A 22168-nucleotide genomic window follows, 5' to 3' on the forward strand; every position below is an offset into this window, starting at 1 on the left:
GACCTAGGCAGGAGTTATTACCAAAGAACAAGGATCTAGGGAAGGTAATCTTCATGACTGTAGCTTTCACTGAGGTGCTACCCTCTATGTCTTTAGGTGGAGAACTAGAGTCACTTTCTAGGTTAAGTAAGTCTACTGTATTATGGCACAATGGCCAGGTAGAACTGCCATATTTATAATGGTGAAGTCAAGCTTGTTTGTGTAGTAAACAGTTAAGCAGAATGGCCTTTGATGAGAGATTAAGCAGTATTTAGGGTGATATGTGTGTGTGCACAATGATGATATTCTAGAAAGTATTTGTAAGGGTAGGAAGAATAGAGAGCCTTCCTACCGCAAACTGTACAAGGTAAGACCCCTTCCTTTCCCACTACACCCATTTACTAAATGTAAATGTAGAATGTGGTGGAAGTCCAGTTATAGGTCAGTTTAGATGAGCTAGAGTAGAAATGGATTGTGAACCACATTCTACTTATGTGTAGAAATAAAGGGACAATTTCCACATAGCAAGATACTCCACAGACAGCACTGCCAAGTATTTTGACTGCAAAGCCTCTTTAAAAATCAGCTGATGCACAAACCCACCTCCTCATGAAAAGCCAACAATTAGAGCAATTTCAGACAGGACTCAACAATTCTCTTTACTGAGTAACCAGGAATTTAGTACACAATAAAATGGAATTTTAGAGCCTATGAAAATCTTCATGGAACATAAAGAAAAGAAGGACCAAAGAATATGGAAGCAAAAATCTGAATTGTATCAGAGGTATTTTACTTATGACACAACGAAATGTTTCCACCAGCTTGTTATCAGACTGAAGTTAGACATTAGTATCAGATACCTGATGCATAATATTTATAGTTTGTGGTAGATCGTGATACATAATTTTACTATCTCCTTTAGTATTGTTTCCTATATGGGTTCAGACATTTGTGATTCATTAGTTTTACTGCCTTCATAAAATCCTGAGTTAAGAAAACCATCCAGTGTTGTTGAAGATAGAGATCGGTACCAGATGATCTTGGGAGACATCAGTGAAGAATCTGAGTGTCAACGTGTTAAGCCCTACAGAAAATGCTATAGTGTGGCTTATTTCAGACTGTGTATGTCACAAGTCACATATCAGAATACAAGGAGAAACAAGTTTCACTTAGAACAAGTGGCTAGAAACAGCTGTAAGTTATAGGAGAAGGACCTGACATTGGATGCAGTTTAGGTTTAAAGATGACTGTGCATAGAATTATTTATGCATAGTGCCTTAAAGAACCCAGCTCAATCACTTCATGACTCTATGACCTTAGACTGGGCATTTAGCCTTTTGGGTCCTCAGTTTCCTTGTTTGTAAATGGGAGCTATAATAACTCTTTATGAGTGGTTGTCAGGATTTGATGAGATAGTACATGAAAAACACTTGGAAAGAGCATTCGATAAATATTAGCTAATAAGATTAACTTTCCATGTTGATAATAAATAATTATATCGATAATTAATTTCACCAAAAGAAAGGTTGGTATGAAGTTAAAGCTCATGGATATAAATTTGGAAGCATGGCTTCTAGTCATTGCTCTGACAATTGTGCCTCATATAGAATTTTAGAGCTGGAATGTGGAAGTGATTTTGAGATGATCTTATTGAATTTCCTCAATTTATGTGAAGAAATCAATGCCAGGGTATTCTTGCTCAAGGCCACACAGCAAGATGGTAGCAGCATGGGCTCCATTCTACTGCCCCTCCTAAATGAACTTTACCCTTAGTTTCTTCATGTGGAAATCAAGGTATTGAACTCTGTTAATTTCACCCCCAATTCAAGTAAAATACAGGTTCTTTTAAAGTTCATATTACTAATGGTTTAAAATATTAATGTGTAAATCTGGAAACATGCATCCTCTATAGCACAGCCATTTCTCTCTAATGCGTATATCCAACAGAAATGTATATGCTAAAAGATATGCACTGGGACATCCGTAAGAGCACCATTTGTATTAGCTCCAAACTGGAAATTAGTTAAATGGCCATCAGCAGTCGAATGGGTAAGTAAACTGGCCCATTCACATAACGAGGAATGAGTGACCTACAGTAACCAACGGCACTGATGAATCTCACCAATGTAGAGCTGAATGGAAGTCACACATGCAAGAGTTCACATTATGTGATTCTGTATATAGAGTCTAAAAATAAGCAAAACAAATGATACTTTTAGCCTTGGGGATGGTGGTTATTCTTGTGGGGATAGTAACTGGGAAAAGGTCCACAAGGGTTTCCGAGGTGCTGGTAATGCTTTGTCGATTGCTCTGGGTTCTGGCTGCATGTGTGCAGGTTGTGACAATCAGTGAATTTTACACCCATGATATGTGTCCTTCTCTGTGGTATGTTATACTTCAATAAAATGAAATGAACACAGTAAGACACACACAAAAATTTGTGCATCACCTGTTGTCAGCCTCTAATTCAAGTGCTGGGGAGAATATACTGAGCAAAGGTGACAATATTTCTGCCCTCGTGGAGGTTATTCTTAGTGGGGAGTAGAGGAGTCCATGGCGTGCAGTGAGGGAAAGTTACTGTCATTGCAAAAGTGGAGTTGGCCAGGAGTTACTGCATTTATTTGGTAGTGACTATATATTTGCCATAGATGTCTTTCAATTTAGAGTTAAAGATTTGATAGGGTATGATCTTTCATTCTGTCTCTGAGACTTTCTTTTAAATATTATTTTTTTAAATATGTAATACTTTTTTTTTTTTACTTGTCGGATGATTTCCAAGTGGTTTTAGACTCATTTTTCATCAGTCAGTCAATGGGCATGTGCCCATTAAAGTGTTCACTTCTGCTGAAGGAATAGAAACACAGCAAGCTGCTACGGCACTGTATGGGACTTATTAGAGCCATTTAAGTAAGCTCAGCAATGATCTGTTTACAAAGGAAAAATCATTTGCCTCCTAAGATCTATTGCCCATTTAGTGACCTCACTGACAAATGTAGCATTATTCAATATTATTGTCGCATGTTTCCAAAGTTGTACTTTAATTGCCTTTCAGACAAAAAGGATGCTTTAATTATTATGCCTAATTGTGCAGAGAGAACAATTGCAAAAACAGGGATCTTCGTTGATGTTCCAGTGTGCTTTTATGGAGTAAATGAAGTCCAGGAATCAAAAGAAAAATGCTGAGAAACAGATGAAGAACTCTTTGGGAACGCACAGACTTTTTTATTGAGACCACATATAAGCGTCCTGAGAGAAGCAAAGAAAGATGCTAATTAGAGGGGGAAATACAGTGTGTTTTGCTTGATCACTCCTGGTCGTGTCAAAGTGTCCCTGTGGACTGAAGGGGTGCATAAAGCCTCTAGCTTGGGTTTTTAATGAGGTTTATGCATTACTTAAGTTTTATGAGTACTGTATTACTTAATAGTGGTTCCTTTTATGGGACGTATGGTGGACATCTTTTCAGTGGTTATCTTAGTTCCTTGTTTTCCAGTAATACTCACTTCCTTTCACGTAAGGCAGTAGTGGGTGTGTGGTCCCCCCACTGGCTATTTCACACGGTGTGGCTTTTGACTACAGGTTACAGTTGATTAGAGGAGAGAAGAACACACATTTCAATCAGAGCACCTTTCCTGGACTGTGGCTAAAGTTGATTGATCAAGAGGTGGGCATTTGACCCAAGCTTGACCTGTTCCTTCCCAAGGAATTTTAGGTTGGGTCTTGGGGACGTTTGTCCCCCTTTGGATGGTACAGGTGTGTGGTTGCTCTTTGTAGGTGCCTCCTTCTGTCGTATACCACACTCTGTAATAGAAGTGAACAATGCAGGTGCACAGTAGGGAACAGAATTGGGAGGTCATTACAGTCCCTGGTTCCCATTCATTCACAGGGCCAAGGAGGTATTCCTGTTCTGGGATTCCATGAGAACATTAGTTACCCTTAAATGGCAGAGTGGTTTCTGTATTTGCTCTCGACAGCCTTATCTACTACAATCCCCTTACTCTGCACTGACACTTCAGCAGACGATACCATATGGGTTTTTACCACGACATAATCCAATAAGCCAGCCTTACTCCCTTTTGGAATAAAGTAACTTTTAAATGAATGTAATTAATAAAGGAATAAATAAATATTTTAGAGTTCCTAAAACAGGTTTGTATTTCATTTTACACTTGGAATTGTGTTTCACTGAATGATGAAGATTAATTACAGAAATCATTCCATTTTAAGAGTGGAAGGGATCGCCATTCTGGATTTCTTTGTGGCTGAAGAAACTGGGGCCTAAAAACAAACCTAGCCAGACTTTTTGGCTCATGGGTCCTAGTAGGACTTTCCCATTTGGGATAGTAGATTGTACATAGACCACTACAGTTTCTGAGCCTAAAAGCAGAGGGCTAAATTCCTGAGAGAATGGAACCTGAGGGTGATGGTGCACTGGGGGGCATTTCTCTGGAACGCAAGGAGAATGGAGTAATGCATTCATGTCCGGCCCCCCAAACACCAGACTCTATTGCACACCGTCTTGCAGCTGTGTTTTAACAAAGATTTCAGAAGTCCGCATTTTGCATTGGCCACCTCCTCCTCCTGTCTTCTAAACTCAGATCACTTTTTTCTCCCCATCATTCTTTAGTTCTCAACTTCCTTGGAGGAACCCATAGCTTAGGACAGGGTGAACAAGCTCCTTGGGAACGTATCTTTGTTATCAGCCATCAGAGAAAGGCGTGGTTCTGTGACGCTGCCCACAGGATGTGCACCAGGATGCATTTTGGGAGAATATATTCTCAAAAAGGAAGTAACTCAAGAAGTTCTTCATAATGATCTCATCTAGTCAGAAGTGATGGAGAACTAACCAGAAACTTACATATTTTTTGGGTGGTGGAGGGCACTTCTCTGAATTTCTATCTCATTTCTTATGTTGGGCAGGTTACTTGACTTCCTTATACCTCGCTCAGCTCATCTTTTTAAAAGGGAAATGGGCTTACATATATGGTGGTTTGGCTTAAATAAGAAACTAACAATGCAGAATTTAGCACCATAAGCATTTCACTATATGTTAGTTATTAAACCTGGGAAAGCACAATTTTTGAGAAAAGATTTCATTTAACTCATTATTAAAGGAGTACAACTGGTTCGAAGGGGTGATCCAAAGAACAGAGTCATTCACAGATCAGGAATATTGAAATTAACTGCTCTAAGCAGTGCCTAGTTTTCCACTGGAGGCATCCAGTAATCTTTTTGGCTTGTTCCAAATTTCCTGACGTTGCTGTAATTATTATTAATGCATCCTTACTGAATTTCCCCATTCATGCCCACTTATCAGGAAAGACTCTACTTTTGCATAAATCTCATGTGCCCCAAACCCGCATTTATAACATAAACATTCCTGCCGATTTCAGGTAGATTTTGCAATAGAGTTCCACTATTACAACTCCTTGTTATCAAACCTTCAATTCTTGGCCATAATTTACCAGCTTGGATTAAAGTCAAAGGATAAAAAATATGTTGGGGCTTACACAAGAAAGAAAAACGGAAGTGGTCATGCTGGCAATTTACCCATTTAGAAAATGTCTGGAGCTATGAAAACCAAAGCCACTGTTGGCAGTGCACACCGAAGCAAGAAAGTCTATTTGGTGTGGGAAGTAGTACTCAACATTTCATTTTCAGCAATTTAATCAAATCTCTCCTGCTCTCTCAAATATTTATTTAGTCTCCTGTAATTTATGGTAACCATGGCACTTAGTATTACCCAGGTGTTAAATCTAATACAAAAAAAGGTAAAAAGAATAGCAAAGAAGTATCAAGTGATGCCCAAGGGAACTTATTAAGTGTATTTCATTGAAATAATCCAATTCACTGAATTGAGGCAGAACTCTTTAAAAAAAAAAAAAGTACAACTTGAAAGGACTTGGCTCAAATTGGAGCAGGCACCTCACCTGCAAGCTGCCCCGATCATTAATTTGAATAATTTCTATTGCACACTTCTGGGGTAGACCACTTTATAGTCATTGGCCTGGTTGTTCCTTACTCTATTGCTGTTAAATAACTGGATTGACATTAGGATTTCTGTTTGAAAGATGCACAAAGTGGCTGGGGACTTACACAAGGGCATAGACAAGACCACAGACATACTGTTCTATTTCAAAGCCTTTTTATCCTTTTCTATGGAACCTGAGATTTTTCCTGCCTTTCAGTAGGTTGGCCCAGTCACCTTGAAGTACCACCCCTCTCCTACAATCTCTTACCCTCAGAAACAGCTGTATTTTGTTCCTTATTCCCCACCAGTCAGCACCAAGTCTGTGCACCTTCCTAGCTGCATGGTATTCAGCTTGTGAATTTATTTAGTGGATGCTGCTTCATGACGTCCAAGAATCGTTTGAGAAACCCACAGAGGCTGGTGGGCCACCCGATGAGCTCTGGGCTCATGCTAAAGGCTGACGAAAGAAGTGGGCAACACACTCATGAGGTCAGGAGACTGGGTTCTAGGTCTGACTTCGCCACTATCACATGGCACAACCTTGACCTAGTAATTGAAAATTTCTGTTCTGAGCACTTTTACCACTATATGCACTGATTTAGGCAGTTAAAAATGATTACAGTGAGCTCTCTGATACTAATATACTAACATCACAGTGTAGAGAGAGCATGGGCTTTGCAGGTTCAAATCTTGGCTCTGTTCTTAAGTTGTTGCTGTTTAGTTAATTAAAAAAAATTACTTACTGTCTCTGAGTCTCCATTTTCACACTTGTAAAATGATAACACAAATATAGCATGAGGTTGCTGTGAAGATGATCTGTAATATGTTTAAATAACTGGGACAAAATGCACATACTCTGAATGATAGCTATTATTTTTATGTATTACTTGAGGCCAACTACCTTGCAATTTATGTATTCTTATTTTTCTAATTTAGTATTCATATATTAGGGAAAGGACAATATGAAAGCAGAAATATGGCAAGCTGGGTTATTTATTCATTTGGGCGATGTTTATCTGTATACTGGGTACATCTAATTTCTGTCTCAGGGCAAGGTATTATTATTTTTTTTTTCTATAATGTGTAAGCTAGCTAGGTGAAGTCTTCTCTACGGTGGTAATTGTTTAGAGACTGCATCATCATTTTGCTGACATCTTCAGCCAAATCTGGACCATTCATTCAAATTCAATAGTGCAGGAGATATTATAAAGATAAATAAGAAGCAGCAGTGTGGATTGGAAGAAAGACTAGAAGGAAAGTAAGAAGCCACAGTCTCCAGTTCACGTTCAACGTTAATTTAATTTAATTTAGTTTTTAAAAAGACTTTATTTATTTGACAGAGAGAGAGAGAGAGAGGGAGAGATCACAAGCAGGCAGAGAGGCAGGCAGAGAGAGAAGGAAGCAGGTCCCCGCTGAGCAGAGAGCCCGATACGGGGCTTGATCCTAGGACTCTGAAATCATGATGAGAGCTGAAGGCAGAGGCTTAACCCACTGAGCCACCCAGGTGCCCCATCATTGCTAATTTTAAATGTGGCCCAGAGTCCTTACTGAACTTCTCTGGGGCTCTGTTTCACTCGTACTGCAACTTGTTGAACCAAGTATAATTCTGATGATAGTTGCCTAGAGGCCTTGGCAAGTCTATGCTAATTAGAAATCAGTTACTAAAACAGGAGAAATAATTTCAGATTGTGTTTTGGGTAGTACTGTTTCCTTTAATTCACATGGAAATCAAGGATGTTGACCATTATGGCTAAGAGTGACAGCACCAGCATAGTGCTAGTGTACTAGCATTAGTATGCTACAAAGAAGCACTTTTCAAATACCCTGTGACATTTTGAGATACATATAGGGGCACTTGAGATAGGTGTTACTATTTTCTCCCCTTGAGGGGTCAGGGCTGTGTGTGTGAGACAGACAGAGAGCAAGCATGAGCCCACAAGCACAGCCACGGTCCAGGTCTTGTTCTAGTGTGTTCCAAACTCTTGGAGTCCTGCTGCTCCAGTCATCTTCCCCTGCTCCCATGTACTTGAAGCCTGTCTTGCAGCAATAACATTAGAAACTCTGCACGGATAAAGCCTATGAGTAAGCCTTGGGATAACTCAAATAACTTATAATTAATTAATAATCAAAAGAATTACTGACTTTCGACAAATAGAAATGCACCTATACCCTCGCAAAAGTTTCCATTGATCCCAAAGATAAATTTTTCTGATTGGGGTGCAGAGGTGACAATTTGAGTACTTTTCCCTACATGTTGGGACAACTTAAGAAAAAAAAAAGATCCATTTTTCTTTCAGTTTTAAAAGAAGTGTTAAAAATAGTTTTAATCTTATTACAAAAACAGCATATATTTTATTGTAGGAGATTAGAAAACAAGTCCAATTGCACCAACCTCAGAGAACCTTCGTTGCTATTCAGCACATACCAGGGATGAAAGTTGGGTTTGGCCACCAGGAGTCATGGCACAGTATTTGACTTTAATGGCTTTTTTCCCCCTTTCTTAATGTGAATTTGGCCTCCAAAGCTTTCTCAACACAGTGCCTGTAGGGTCCATAATACTTGGCCAGAATTGGCAAATGGGTTGATAACTGTTCTCCATCTCTTGTGCCTTTCCAAAGCCTTTATTCTAGACCTGCCTATTCATTTATACACAAGTATATACATATATTTTAATGAAGTTTACTGATTTGATTGGTTTCAAAACATTCACCTGCTTTATTAATGTGATACCATCTATCTTGATTTACATAAAAGGTGCAAATTCTTGCACATGAGTTGGAGAATTTTTTCTGTAGCTTCAGAGAATGGTAGCATAAGGGTATAAAATTAAAAAGAACACATACAGACAATCATAGAAATCAATTCCGAAAACAAGCTTTAATTTGAACAGTTTAAGAGCTAAACTTTCAAAAAAAGACTTTTGTGGTAAAAATACTTAATTTAACCCAACATTTCGTGTTAAGCCTGCATGCTTTCCAAGTAAGGTGTCCCTCGTCCTACTAAATTACTGAGTATAAAAGCCGTAATGTTATATGTTCCCAAGGGGCAGAGAGTAATTCAGACATGAAGTAATTTTAATAGAAATCATTCCTCTTTTCTTGGCAAGAGAAGAATTTCAGTAGGAATTTTTCAAAATTACAAAATATCCTTCCCTGGGGTATTCATGCCGCCACTTAGCAGATTTCTCATTTCATTTAACACAAATATTTTGATCCTCAAGGGGAAATCTGCTCAGTTACAGTTTCTGCATTACTGTCTCCCAAAGATAAACGAGGTGCTTTTCTCCAAAATGGACACAGGAGAGGTAAGGTGGGAGGAAAATGATAGAAATCCCAGGAAGAAATTTCTAAAAAACAAGTCATTTACCAAAATCCTTAAAAATGGAAAAACCTCCAATTCTTATTTCATTTTCTTCGCAGAATTTTTTTTTTTTTCAAAGAGGAAAGATACTATATTTTTCCCAAGAAAGCCAGCCTGAAGTTCTGTCAGGAGGAAAAAGAGAAGATGATCTTGGAAGGCACTGGCATTCTCTCTTCCTAGTTCAGGTGGACAGCAGTGGCCTCCTGGGTGGGTGGGTGGGTGGGAAGAGACTGAGGCTGCATCTTTCCAGTTAGTTGGCAAGGGCTGTCTGATTGAGTGGCCATGACTACTGGAGGGCTGTGGATGGGGATGTTCTCTCTTTGCTGACCTTGGATGAGTGATGTCTCTAGCAAGGCCAGCACGCCCTTGAGGAAGATATACAACTTGACATCAGCGCCTGTTCCCACGTGTCTTCTGCCCTCAAGATCTTCTGAGTACTTAAATTTGCCCTTCCCAACCAGCATTAAAAATTCAAACTTGTCCCATCAATAATTCCACTGAGGTTCCACTCTTTGCCAAGTAATAGGCAAACTAATGTCCCATGTTGGATAATGAGTGTAAATGGGCTGTATTGTGTCTGTCAGTGGTCCTGAAGAAAATGCTAGGCTTGAAGGAAATAACTTGCTGGTGATAATGTCAGGCACCATGAGTGACTAAGGAAAATGAAGTACGCCGTTATTTCAGTCTTCATCAAAGTGGGCATTCTGTTTCTCTGAAAGACTGCCAGTGCTCTTAAGGTCAACTTTAGCACCATGTTTTTGTGATTAAACATTCCTTTCTTAGAAGGTAAATGGTTGTAAGGCTTTGGGCAAAGAAACACTAGATGGGTTTTCAAATAAACCTTGATGTCTTCAAATAAATTCAGGCTTAAAACCCCTTGCATGGTGTCTCAAGATTCCAACCTTAAATGTTAGGTCTCAGGAAGTTTATTTAGCTGTATTTGTATTAAAAGCTTAGACCTTAAAAACCTGAAGATATGATCCTTATATACGTTTTCATCATTTTCCCCCAGGGTGGCTGGGTACGTAGTGATCAATACACGTTTCCCCCCGCCAGTCTGGAAAGGTTAGCGACACCAAGGGAATTGCTTCAATGACTCATCAGAGCTCTTCTTCAGTCATGCAACCTGTCTATTATGTATTCATGATTGTTATAAAAATTCAGGGTCAGGAACAATCCTAATATACAAGTAAGTGGTCAGATGTCACAGTGATCTTCATGTCCTAATGGAATATTAGAAGTTTCATTGCCTGCAGGATTGACATCAGTGTCCAAGGTAATTGCCAGATGTTTTGACATTAGGCTGTAAGCTCTTTTGGAGGAAAGGATAAGCAGCTCTCTAAAACCACAAGCAGCTGTTAAAAAATACAATTATTTTTTGAAATGGAGTTTTTATGACCACTTAAGCTCTAAGAATTGTTTAAAGTGATATAAAAAGCCCCATAATATCACTATTTTAAATTAGTCTTCAAGTGTCCCTCTTTGTAAGGAAACAGACTTTATTAGGCCAATAACCTCTTTTCTCTTCTTTATCTTTTGTTTGGACTATTTTAGGCCTAGAGGAAGTCACTCTTAAGTCAAGTATATCATTTAATCTCTGTACTAATGAGGCCAGGATGGGTGTTAAATTTCCTGTGGCCAATTTCAGAGTGACCAAGAGCTCACTTAACTCTGATAACTTTTTGCAGATATGTGCCATGCGACATGTGTTTCACTGAGATGAGGGACAAGAGAATATAACTAGATGAGTGTAAACCCATCTCTACTACTGAAGAACTAATATTAGCAACATTAGTTACTAATCTTGATAACAGAAATTAATATATTTTGAGTGCTACCATGGAGCAACCTCTGTGATAAGCATTTCACATATAATCCTTATAACAATCTTATAATACAAGCATCTCATTTTATAGAAGAGAAAAGCAAGGTTCATAGAGGTTAAGTGACTTCCCCAAAACACATTGCTTTTAAATGACAGACATCAGGTTTGAAATCAGGTTTGCCCAAATCCAAACCCAACGTCCTTCCTCCATGCAAGGCTGCCTCCAGTAATACCATTTGTGTGGTAATTTATAATGACAGAAAACTTTAAATTTTTTTTTTCAGTCTCTTTGAGTGCTGAGAATTACTCAATGGGGATATGGTTTTTGTCATTAACTGGCTTGGAAATGAAGGTGAAAACAGTTACAAAGCTCATTATGGAATGAGCTTCCCCCAGGGGAGGGAAGCTTCCCCCAGCAAAGACTGAGCTGGACTGGAACCCTTCCTAACTCTTCACCCTGAGTTATTTCCATTATATGAAAGACACTGAAAGTTTCAGGGCCAGTGGGAATGAGTGTCCATCGTTGGCCACCACTGTCCTTTTCCTTGGAGGTGCCACATTCACTGAGAATCAGAAGAGGTATCCAAGCTTAGTAAGATTTCATCAGCTACAACACATGAGGCATTTCTTCTACAATCTCTGCCTTCTAGGATGCATAAATGTAATGCCTAAGCATACTTACAAAGCAAACTCTTGGAAGTTAGTAAGCAGTCCATATATGTTACCAATAAATGAATAAGTAGATGATGCATAATTACAAAGGATTATTTCAGGCACAAAAAGGACTCAAACTATAATTTGTGCCCCGTGCCTTGGGTGAAAACTCATATCCCATTTAAATTACAGTCAGTTCTAAGATAGGTTCATTGTTGTCTGTATTTATATAAGAGAAGGACCCGGAAGACTGTAGTATAGTTAGAAGAAAGCTGAAATTATTGGGTGGGCCAGAGTATTGGTTGATTTATCTATGACCTCTTGCTCAAATGATTTGTTCTGGGTCAGGGGCCATGTTTCGCTTATAATGTCTTCTTCCCCCCCCCCCCCCCCCCCCCTTCATTGCTTAACAGTTTCTAGAAACGTGTTCTTAACCAACCATTCATAGATAAGCTAAAGGAAACCTGTGTACTGTTTGATAATGAAAATGGAATAAAGGTACTTATACATCTTTCTGGAGAGACACTCCATAGATTTCGTTGGGTCTTTGGAATGCATGACTGCAAAACCACTAGTCTAAGGGGATCTTCATCCTGGCTACCTGTTAAAATCATTTGTGAAAGCTCTTGAAAATTATGGTTGGCGCCTTACTGGGACTATTATATCAGAATATTCTGGGAAGGGGGGATGGGAGACAAGGGTTAATAAAATACTCTTAATTTATTATAGAGCACTAACAGTGTTGAACACCACTGACCTAGAATATGGTATTGTCATGTTATTTAAATAAGGAATGAAAATAAAAGGAGGGAGATCATGTATATATTTCTTGGGGGTGGCATACCTGGAGATGGAGGGAACAAACCGAAGTTATTAGCTTATTCTCAAATTTATTGGGTTCTGTTGTTTGCTTTCTGTTAATAGCTTTGGTCTCATTATGCTAATGCTTTTTTATAAGCTGCATCAAATATTTTCTAAAAGTAGGTGTTAATATGGTATTGAATTTTGTATTATTTACTATCATTTTGGTGGCAGGCATGAGGCGTAGATTTTGATTACTTAAGCCAAAGTGGGGGGATTGGAGTGATTAGGAATGATTTAGAGAAAGCTAAAGATCTAGGCTTCTGGGAAGACCAGTACATGGATGGTTCCTGGAGCCTCTCAGCTCAGTTCCCAAGACCTCCAGTCCCTGTGTTTCTCTCTCCCTCTTTTTAAGATTTTATTTGAGAGAGAGAAAGAGTGCAGAAGAGTAGGAAAGGAAGAAAAGGCTCGCAGGGAGCCTGGTGTGGGGATCGATTCCAGAGCCCCAGGATCATGACCTGGGCCGAAGACAGAGGCTTAACTGCTGACCCAGAATGTTGCTTCACCAGAGACAGAGGAAGAGGAAGGAGCTGAGCGACCCAGGAACACCTCTCCCCAACCCCCTCCCCCAACCCCCGTGTTTCTCTAGTCAAGTTCCAAATGCCAGGAAAAGCTCAGATTGACTCTGTTTGGCTCAGGTGTCTCCTAGTGATGGCCAAGAGGTGAGTGCAGCTCCTGGTAGCCCACCTCTGGGACTGGTAGTATTCCAAAAAAGGGAGGATTTTCAGAAGCTTAGCAGTCACGTCAATTGATATCTACTCTATCCATCAATAAACTGTGGTTTAGCTTAATCCCAGGCCAAGTTTCAAGAAGTAGAAGTGCAGAGGAAGTAGGAAAGTCACAACTCAGATGAGGAGGTCCACGAGAAGATTATATTTAGGGGTTGGGTGAGTTGTGGCTCAAATGGGAATGTAATTTTAAGGGACTGTGGTTTTATGGTATTTGCCCTCACATAACTGGTAAAGGGTCCATTGTAAGAACTACATAAAGTAGCTGAAGCAAGGCTTAGTGTGTGGTTGGCCCATCATAGACCTAGAGCAGGGTTTCTCAATTTTAGCACTATTAATATCTGGGTTTGGATAGTTCTTTGCCGTGTGTGTGAGGGTGTGTATGTTGAGGGTCCCCTGTGCATTTGAGGATGTTTAATTGCATTTCTGGCTTCTTCCCAATAGATGCCCGCCATGACAAATGTCACCAGACATTGCCAGATGAACCCTGCAGAACAAAACTGCCCCTGGTTGAGAATCACTACCTAGAAGATGATTGATGGGTGACTGGTTCAGCTTTCAAGTGATTACTGAGCTCTTCCTATATGCATCGTGATAGTCACTGGGGTTACAGAGATGATTGAGACAACCCCCGCTCCCTTCCAACAGTTCATACCTTAATGGGGAAAACCAGGCACAAACAGCACAGTTGTTTCTCTGTGGTATTGTCAACACCCAAGATATGTCCTAAACATATTAGCCTGCTTAGGTACATATTGAAATAATAAATGGAAATATATCCTTTATTACCAGCTTGAGGTAGGACAAATTCTGTAATCTCAAAGAATGTCAGTGTCTTCATTTATAAAAGAAGAATTAATAGAATAATACATGCTTGGAAAATGATAGACATTCAAAAAAGAATTATTATAAAATGAAAATGTAGAAGTTAATTGAGATCTTTTCCTTTTCCCCCTGGAGTTTCTGATGATTGACCACACAGTGCCATACATTCTGAATTCAGGGAGGGCCTCACAACCATCTCCCCACCCCCCAAAGACAGCTCTTACCCAGGGAGGCTATCCCTGTAGCCCCTCACCACTTGATTATGTCAAGAAAGCTGGAGATGTGGAGAGAAGATTGTTGTTTGGAGAAAGCTGAATTTTTTCCTCGTTTGGGTATAATTCACCAGGTGCTAACCCCTCTGTAGTCAGGAGTACAAAGAAATTCATCCCATTGGGTAAGGGATAGGAGATGCTAGCTTAGGGGAAGGCTGCTCTGTGTGATGTCACAGGGATGTGGAGAAAGGTGTTGAAGAAGGAGAGTGGACCTGGCAGATGGGGAGCCCGGGGTAGGGGTGGGGTGTCTGTAATACGCAGCACAGCAAGAAGATCTGGTTGCTGGGAAGAGTAGTTTGCTGGGGACCCTTAACGACTTTATGGAGGAGTAGGTGGCTGAGAAGCAGACTTGCACAGGGGCTGAGGGTTAAACCATATTTAGGAGCCGTGGGGTAGAGGAGAGGGCCAGGTGGTGCTAACATGTTCAACGGGGAAGGGACTTCAGGAGGTTCCAGAAGGAACAACATATGTACCCATAAGAAAGAACCAGCATTTGGAAACTGGGTTCCCCCAAACACCTACATGCTGCTCAGTAGAACAGCAGAAAAGCAGACAGAAGGAAAGAGAACATTCATGAGCACAGACATATCAATGGACCAGTTACATGAACAAAGGTTTCCAGCAACAACAGAACTAAATAAAGACAGACCCGATGCAAAGTAGCCAGATTTCTGGTCTAGGTTCCTCAGATTCTCTCTAACTACGATAGGATTAGTCTCCAAGCCCAGGGCAAGGCTAGGCCTCAGTTGGGTGGGGACTGGAGGACTTCCAGGCAGAGTGGGGGACAGGCCATTACCCTCAATCCAGTTGCACAGATGTTTTATGCCTGTGTTGCCTGCTTGCTGGTCTCGTACAGAAACCCCGGACTTCTATAAGAAAAAGGGTCTCACCTTGCATTCTATCAATAGCACCAGAGGGAGTCTTCATTTCCAAAGGTAATTGCTGCAAACATGTTACACAATATCATTCATTACTTGCTCGGATTGAGTGTTGAAAGTACATTTCACAAGATAATGAAGTTGTTTCCCAGGACTAAAATAACTGGTTATCTGACTCTTAGGTTCATCCCACATTAGATGTATTACACACACAACTGTCAAAATAAATAACTTACTTGGGATGTGTCAGAGCTCACAACAAGCTGATGAGAAATGTGTAGGGTTGTAGAAAGCAAATCAGAGAGGCAGTGTGAGTCAGGGGAAAATAATGGTCCGTGTCAGCAAAGGGACAGCCCAGCACGAGAGATGAAAGCCCAGTGAGATTCTAAAGTGCCCACATGCCCATTCCCGCAGGTTTCAGTGAACAAATAGGGCCACATGTGGTCACACCAAAAATATCAGTTTGAAATGAATTCCCAGCTGCAGTGGTGTCTCATGAAGCTGGATCTGTAATTTACAAAGGTGACAGCCAAAGCCATAAAACTAAAATGTGGGTTTTCAATCAGGTAGCACAAGACAAGTGGGGGGAATCATACACTAGCTGGGAAAATACATTTTTATCAGGCAACAGGTGTCATTAAAATATATATATATATATATTGCAACCAAAAAAGAGTTGCCAGCATAGACTTCGAACCTTACTTGTTGAATGGAAAATTATTTTTAAGGAGGATCCCAAGAATATTCAGAGTGGCTTCCAAGTGGAAATCATGAGCTTAGGGAGGCATGGGAAAGCGAAATGATGATGATGGTGATGATGATATGAATAATAATATAATGAAGAGGAAGAGGAAGGAGGAGGAGGTGGAAGCGGAGGATGAATAGAAAGCGGAGGAGGGGAAATAAAAGTTTCCCAGGGCAGCTAAATAAAGCAAAAACAAAACATGACATACACAAAGTGTGTACAAATGAGGAAACTCAAGTTAGGGGAGAGGATGAGGATGGGAACATGAGCACGAGTGAGCATTCTAGCATTGGCAGTGTTCTTTTGGTGGGGGCAGGCACCTGTTGCACGTGACTTCTTTGTTGGCTAATGCTCTATAACTTTGGTGGTGCTAGCAGTTTGCAGGTATCACTGGTGTGTGCTTAAGAGCTCCCGTCTGATGGAGCGTCATTCAAGCCAGTGGCCACATGGAGTTGCCAAAGTCCTCTCTGTCTTTGGGCTGACAAGGTCAAAGAGACCTTGTCAAAAAAAAAAAAAAAAAAGAGAATGTGTCAAGCATCGGGAAGTTGGTGTAGGCCCTGGAGGCCTTGGGTCCCCCTCCCGAGCCCTGCATCTTTTCTGCCTCTCAACAAGACCAACCCCAGTTCAGGCCACTCTGTGGTTCCGCCATCAGAATGTGGCTTCACCAGAGACAGAGGAAGAGGAAGAGACATCCTGGAAGAGGAAGCTGTAGTGAGAGTTAATGAGCCTGTTGGTTTGTTCACTGCCAATAATACAGATTTCACAAGCATCGCTATTGCAATAAAATGAATAAATAGAAACATGGCAGCAAGGAAGGAGTCATGGACTTTGGGAGCAGATCATGGTGGATCGAAACCCTATTTACGGCAAACTGGTGCATCTGTCTAGGCCGGTGTCCTGTCAAGACACTATATATTAGAAAAGTTACAAAGATTAAATTAATGAGACTCTCACCTTTATGGAGTACTTTCTACATGTTAGAGCTCATTTGGAGGGATCTACAGGATCTCAGTTAAGCCTCACCATAGTGGGAATTAAAATTCTCCCCATTTTAGAAAGGGGGAGGCTAAGAGAGGGCAATGCCCAATGGGAGATCACAGAGCTAAGTTAGTGGTGGACCTGGGTTTTGAACTAGGTCTGCTTGGCTCCGGGGTCTCTGCTTTTAACCTCCCGCAGAAAAATGCCCAGCTCGGTCCCTGACACATAACGAATACTTACTAAATGACAGCTCCTATTATTATTACAGCTATGTAACTTGTATTGCAATACTCCTATTATTATTATATTCTGGAACAAGAAGGGATGTAAACAAAATAAAATAAGTATTATTGTTGTCGGTGTCTTTTTAATAACAGGAAGTATGAAATGCCCTGCCAGCTCTCCTAGACATTTTGCCCAGGGAACTGGGAGCACTTTCACTTTCCAGGGAAATGAATCGAGTGAACAAAAGCAAACAGCAGAGAAATTTCTCTTATCTAAAAAGGCTTAGAGAAATCTGTTGCTTTGGCTGCCACTAATATATGAGGTTCCTTGAGGACATGGGTGTTTCTTCTCCGGTGTTCTAACATCTGTAAATATAGGCTCTGTGGGAAAAACGAGGCATTTGATTAGATTTTTCAAGGACTGCCTTTAACAAACTCAACAATACTCATTACAAAAATTCAAATAATATCACATTTAATCCAAAGTTAAAAGCTTTTATTTATTGGAAACATTGAGGTACATCAGAGGGAACTCTGAGTTGCCTGCTGCAGTACAGATTTTCTTCGGACAGGGTTTGCTTAGATATTTCATTTCCTTTGCAGTTGTCCATTTTGGTATAAGAAATCATTAACATTTTTTAAGGAGACGGTTTATCAGAAAAACTCCTATTAAAAATTGTATATTTAATTCTTAATTAAGGGAATAAGAGTCACTGAGATCTGGCCAAAAGAGGTTTTTTTTCTTTCTTCCTTTTCAAATAACTGTAGGAAAATAGGCCAGGTGATTAGTAATCTATTTTTAGGACTGGTTGAGTCAGTTTTATTCCTAAGAAGAAAAAGGGCTTAATCTATTTGTAGAACTTGATCGTAGCCCAGAGCCATTTGTCACTGCGGGCTAAAAGCCTCTGTGCTAACTTCCTACTTTAAAGAGCCTAGACTAATCCCTCTGGAAATCCAATTTTTTTACCTCATCACCAAATGGCACCAAACATCTTCACGGGGGGAGAAGAGAGGTGAATGGAAATGTTTACTTTCTGGTGTTTCATCTAAAAAAATGAATCCATTTAGAATGCTAAGTGCTGAAGGAATGAAATGTACAGAGAAATTGAGCCAGTTTCCATGTTCAACAGCTCCAGAACATTCTTTTGCCCTTGGTCTGCATCTATTTCATATTTTCTAAAAGATTAAATCTGATAATTCCAGGAAAAGTGAACCTTTCTAGAGTCTTTTTTATTGTGGCAATATATATATTATATTTTCATATTTACTGATATAAACTATATAACTATATAGTATATTAAATATATATCATATAAACATAAGTAACTGTAATATAAGTATGTAATTTATATAATATATATTTACATTTACACAATAAAGTATATACAAATAAAATAGAAATACATTTTATATAATAAAAAGGTTTATATGTAATATAAATTATATTAAAATCTATACATTTATATAATATAAATATATACATATTTACCATTTTAACCACTTCAAGTAAACAATTCAGTAGCATTAAGCGCATCCACAAAGTCATGTAACCATCACCATTATCTATTTCCAGATAATTTTCATCATCCCAACTAGGAGTTTTGTATCCATTTAGTGTCATTTTAAAAATAACTTTTTATGTTGAAATAAAGATAGATTTACAAAAAGTTGCAAAGATAATACAGACATTTTTTTCAGTGTGTGCTCTGTCCCTTGTTCAGATTGAGTTACTTTGATTGTTCTATGTTCAACGCCACTGATTTTTTTTTCCCCCCTGGTCTTCTCCATTCTGCTATTGAGTCCATCCATTGACTTTTCTGTTTTGGCTTTTGTATAGTTCTAAAGTATTCATTTCGTTCCTCTTTAGACTTTCTTTTCTCTGTATTCTTTTTTTTCTTTTTTTCCCTGAGACTTTCCAGGTTTTAATATATTTTAAGTGTGATTGTAATTGCTTCCAGAAACATTTTTTTAGAGAGGGAGAGAGAGAATCCTAAGCAGGCTCCATGCAGAGCCAAAGGCAGGGTTCCAACTCACGACCCTGAGATCCTGGCCTGAGCCCAATCAAGAGTCGGATGCTTAACTGACTGAGCCACCCAGGTGTCCCTGGGAAAACATTTTTATGATGATTGCTTTAAAAGTCTTGTTGGATAATTTTCACAGCTGTGCATGTTGGTGTTGGCATCAGTTAATTGTCTATTCTTGTCCAAGTTTAGACTTTCCTGGTTCTTAGTATGATGATTGACTTTTTTTGTTGTGTCCTGGACATTTTGATTATTATGCTATGAAATCTGGATGTTATTGAGATCTTCTATTTTAGCAGGCCTACTTTGATACCAGACTGACAGATAAAGGGGGATCTTGTCTGTTACCAGCAGGTGGAGGTAAATGTCTAGGTTCCTCACTTGGCCTCCACTGATCCACCATGTCGTTCCTTAGGTCCCAAGGTTCCTAGCTGGTCTAGCTTCTACTTGCCACCTTTCAATATTGACTTATATTTGCTTTCTATATCATGTACAGGAGTTTTAGCTGTACATTGTGAGGAATAAGGAGAAGTGCATTATGGCTATCTTGGTCTTGAACCAGAAGTCTTATAGTCAATTTATTTTGTTTTGTTACAGGATCCAAGTAAAACTACCACAATGATATTTTTGGCTGCAAATTTAGACCTCATCAGTTTGTTAACTTCTTTCTGAATTGTGTGCTTTGGGAGAAGTAGCACACATTGGTCAATGGTTGTTTCTACCATATAAAATAATGGCAGGCTTTTTGTTTCTGTGAAAAAGCATAAGAAAGAAAATTAATATTTTTTTTTTTAGAAAATACTTAAAGAATTTATTTTTTGAACACACCTGAAAACTCGGAGATTATATCTTCATTCTAAGTTTTCTGTTCCTGAAAAGGAAGAGTCATGCTCTAAAATGACAGTATCATTGAATTTTAAGTAAAGGTGACATGGAAGAAGATGGAATGCATAGTTATCAGTGTGTTTTATTCTTCCTCTTAACTAGAAGAAAGCTACTGAGTTATAGGCTTTAACTATCATGTTATAGGGAAAGCAGTCAAGGTTGACTACACCTGCTAATTACAGTCCAAGCCCAACAGGAAAAGTCAGTGCTACCAGTGATCTAGAGAAACCATAACCTTTTCCTTAAAGTGGAAATACCCTTACTGTAGCCCCAAAGTTAGATTTAAGAGCCTTTAGTTTTTAATTGCTGTGATTCCCAGCCTCAGTGATACTGTGCAGGAGTCAGCAAAATTTTTCTGTAAGGGCCAGATAAATATTTTAGTCTTTTTGGGCCACACAGTCTGTTGCAACAACTCAGCTCCTCCATTGTGGTGAGGGAGAAGCCACAGACAATGTATAATTAAAGAAGTGTGGCTATTTTCCAGTAAAACTTTATTAACAAAATTAGGCAGTGGGCCAAATATCACGTTTGTTCATGGTTTGCTTACCCTTGGTATATACTATGTGGCAGGATGCTTCATTGAAATTAGATGGATTTTTTCATGCTTCTTTGACTTGGGGATTTTGAAAGAGCAGAAGTCCGAAGTTGCCTGAAATCAACTTTTCTTCCTTCCTATGCTGAAATCCAAGCCTGATGCTTTGGATACAGACTGATGTTTGGAAGCCTAAATATGGCCAATGACAGATTTTGCTTGGCCCAAATGACGTTTTGAAGTCATCTGAATTAGTAATTAGCATTTAACAATCAGGATGTTTCACCTAAAAATTGAGATTTCTGACTTTTCTAGAAAAACTGGCAAGACTTCCAAAAATAGGACCTGTGTCCCTCATGGCCACAGTTGGCTAAAGCAGTAGCCCCCTTTAAGGGATTGCCTCAGTTCCCACCAGTCCCTGTTGTCTTCTGAAATGAGTTCCTCTAGTGTTAGTGGCTGTTGATCATTTTTCTTTGGCTTTTTTATAGTAAAGGATTATTTCTTTATTCTATGTGGGTGTTCATGTTTATAGTTCAAATTTTCAGGCCTCTTTTATCTTATCTGCTATCCTTGGCCTGGCACTGAGGAAAAAGTGCTGGTTGTCTCTGATGAGGGGGGAAAAATAAACAAAAGACTGTAACAGGAAAGGAGGAATGGCGAAAGATGAGACTTCTCTAAACTTGTGTTAGGACAGCTCTGGGACCTGAGAGGGACAGGGTCAGCATTACGCCCCGTGGGTCTGGTAGGTTTAACACGTGTTACAAACCCTTTGACACTGCTCCCTTGACACTGGGCCGGCTTTCGTGACTGCCTCAAGCTGCAGAATGTGATGGAAACGATAATGGGGTGACTTCTAAGGCAAGAAACGATGCCGCTTGTGGTAGTTTCTCTTGGAACACCCCCTGTGGGCACCTTCACCAACCAGGGAAGAGGTCTGAGTATGGTGAGGTCACTGTGCAGAGAGATCACATAGCGAGACCACAGGGACCGAGATGCCTTGAGGAACTCCAGATGTTCCGGCTTCCAGCTTTCTGAACATTTGCAGTCCAGATCCCAGATAGGTGAGCAAGAAACCGGCAAGAGGACACCAGCCCCAACCACCTTCTGGATGTACTTTCATGAAAAGCTTTGAGGAGGAACCAGAGCAATATATAAAGGACTGCTGTTGCTTCCAGTCACTGTTTGGCGAAGTGGTTTATGTGATAGCAGGTGATCTGAACGTGGGACGGTGGGAATGCCACAGTGAACAAGAACTCCTGAGGCATGACTGCATGGGGCAGGGTGGTTTCCTTGTTTGGCCGAGAACCCTGTCGGCAGGAAGGAAGCAACCGGCCTTTAAGAGACTGCTGTGGGCTTGGAGCCAGGACGGAAGACCAGTGATCTGTTTTCTAGCCCTGCACAAAGCTGGGGCCACTTTTGGAAGGAGAGCCGGA

The sequence above is a fragment of the Mustela nigripes genome, chromosome 4 (genome assembly GCF_022355385.1).
Source record: "Mustela nigripes isolate SB6536 chromosome 4, MUSNIG.SB6536, whole genome shotgun sequence".
In the NCBI taxonomy this organism is placed as follows: Eukaryota; Metazoa; Chordata; class Mammalia; order Carnivora; family Mustelidae; genus Mustela; species Mustela nigripes.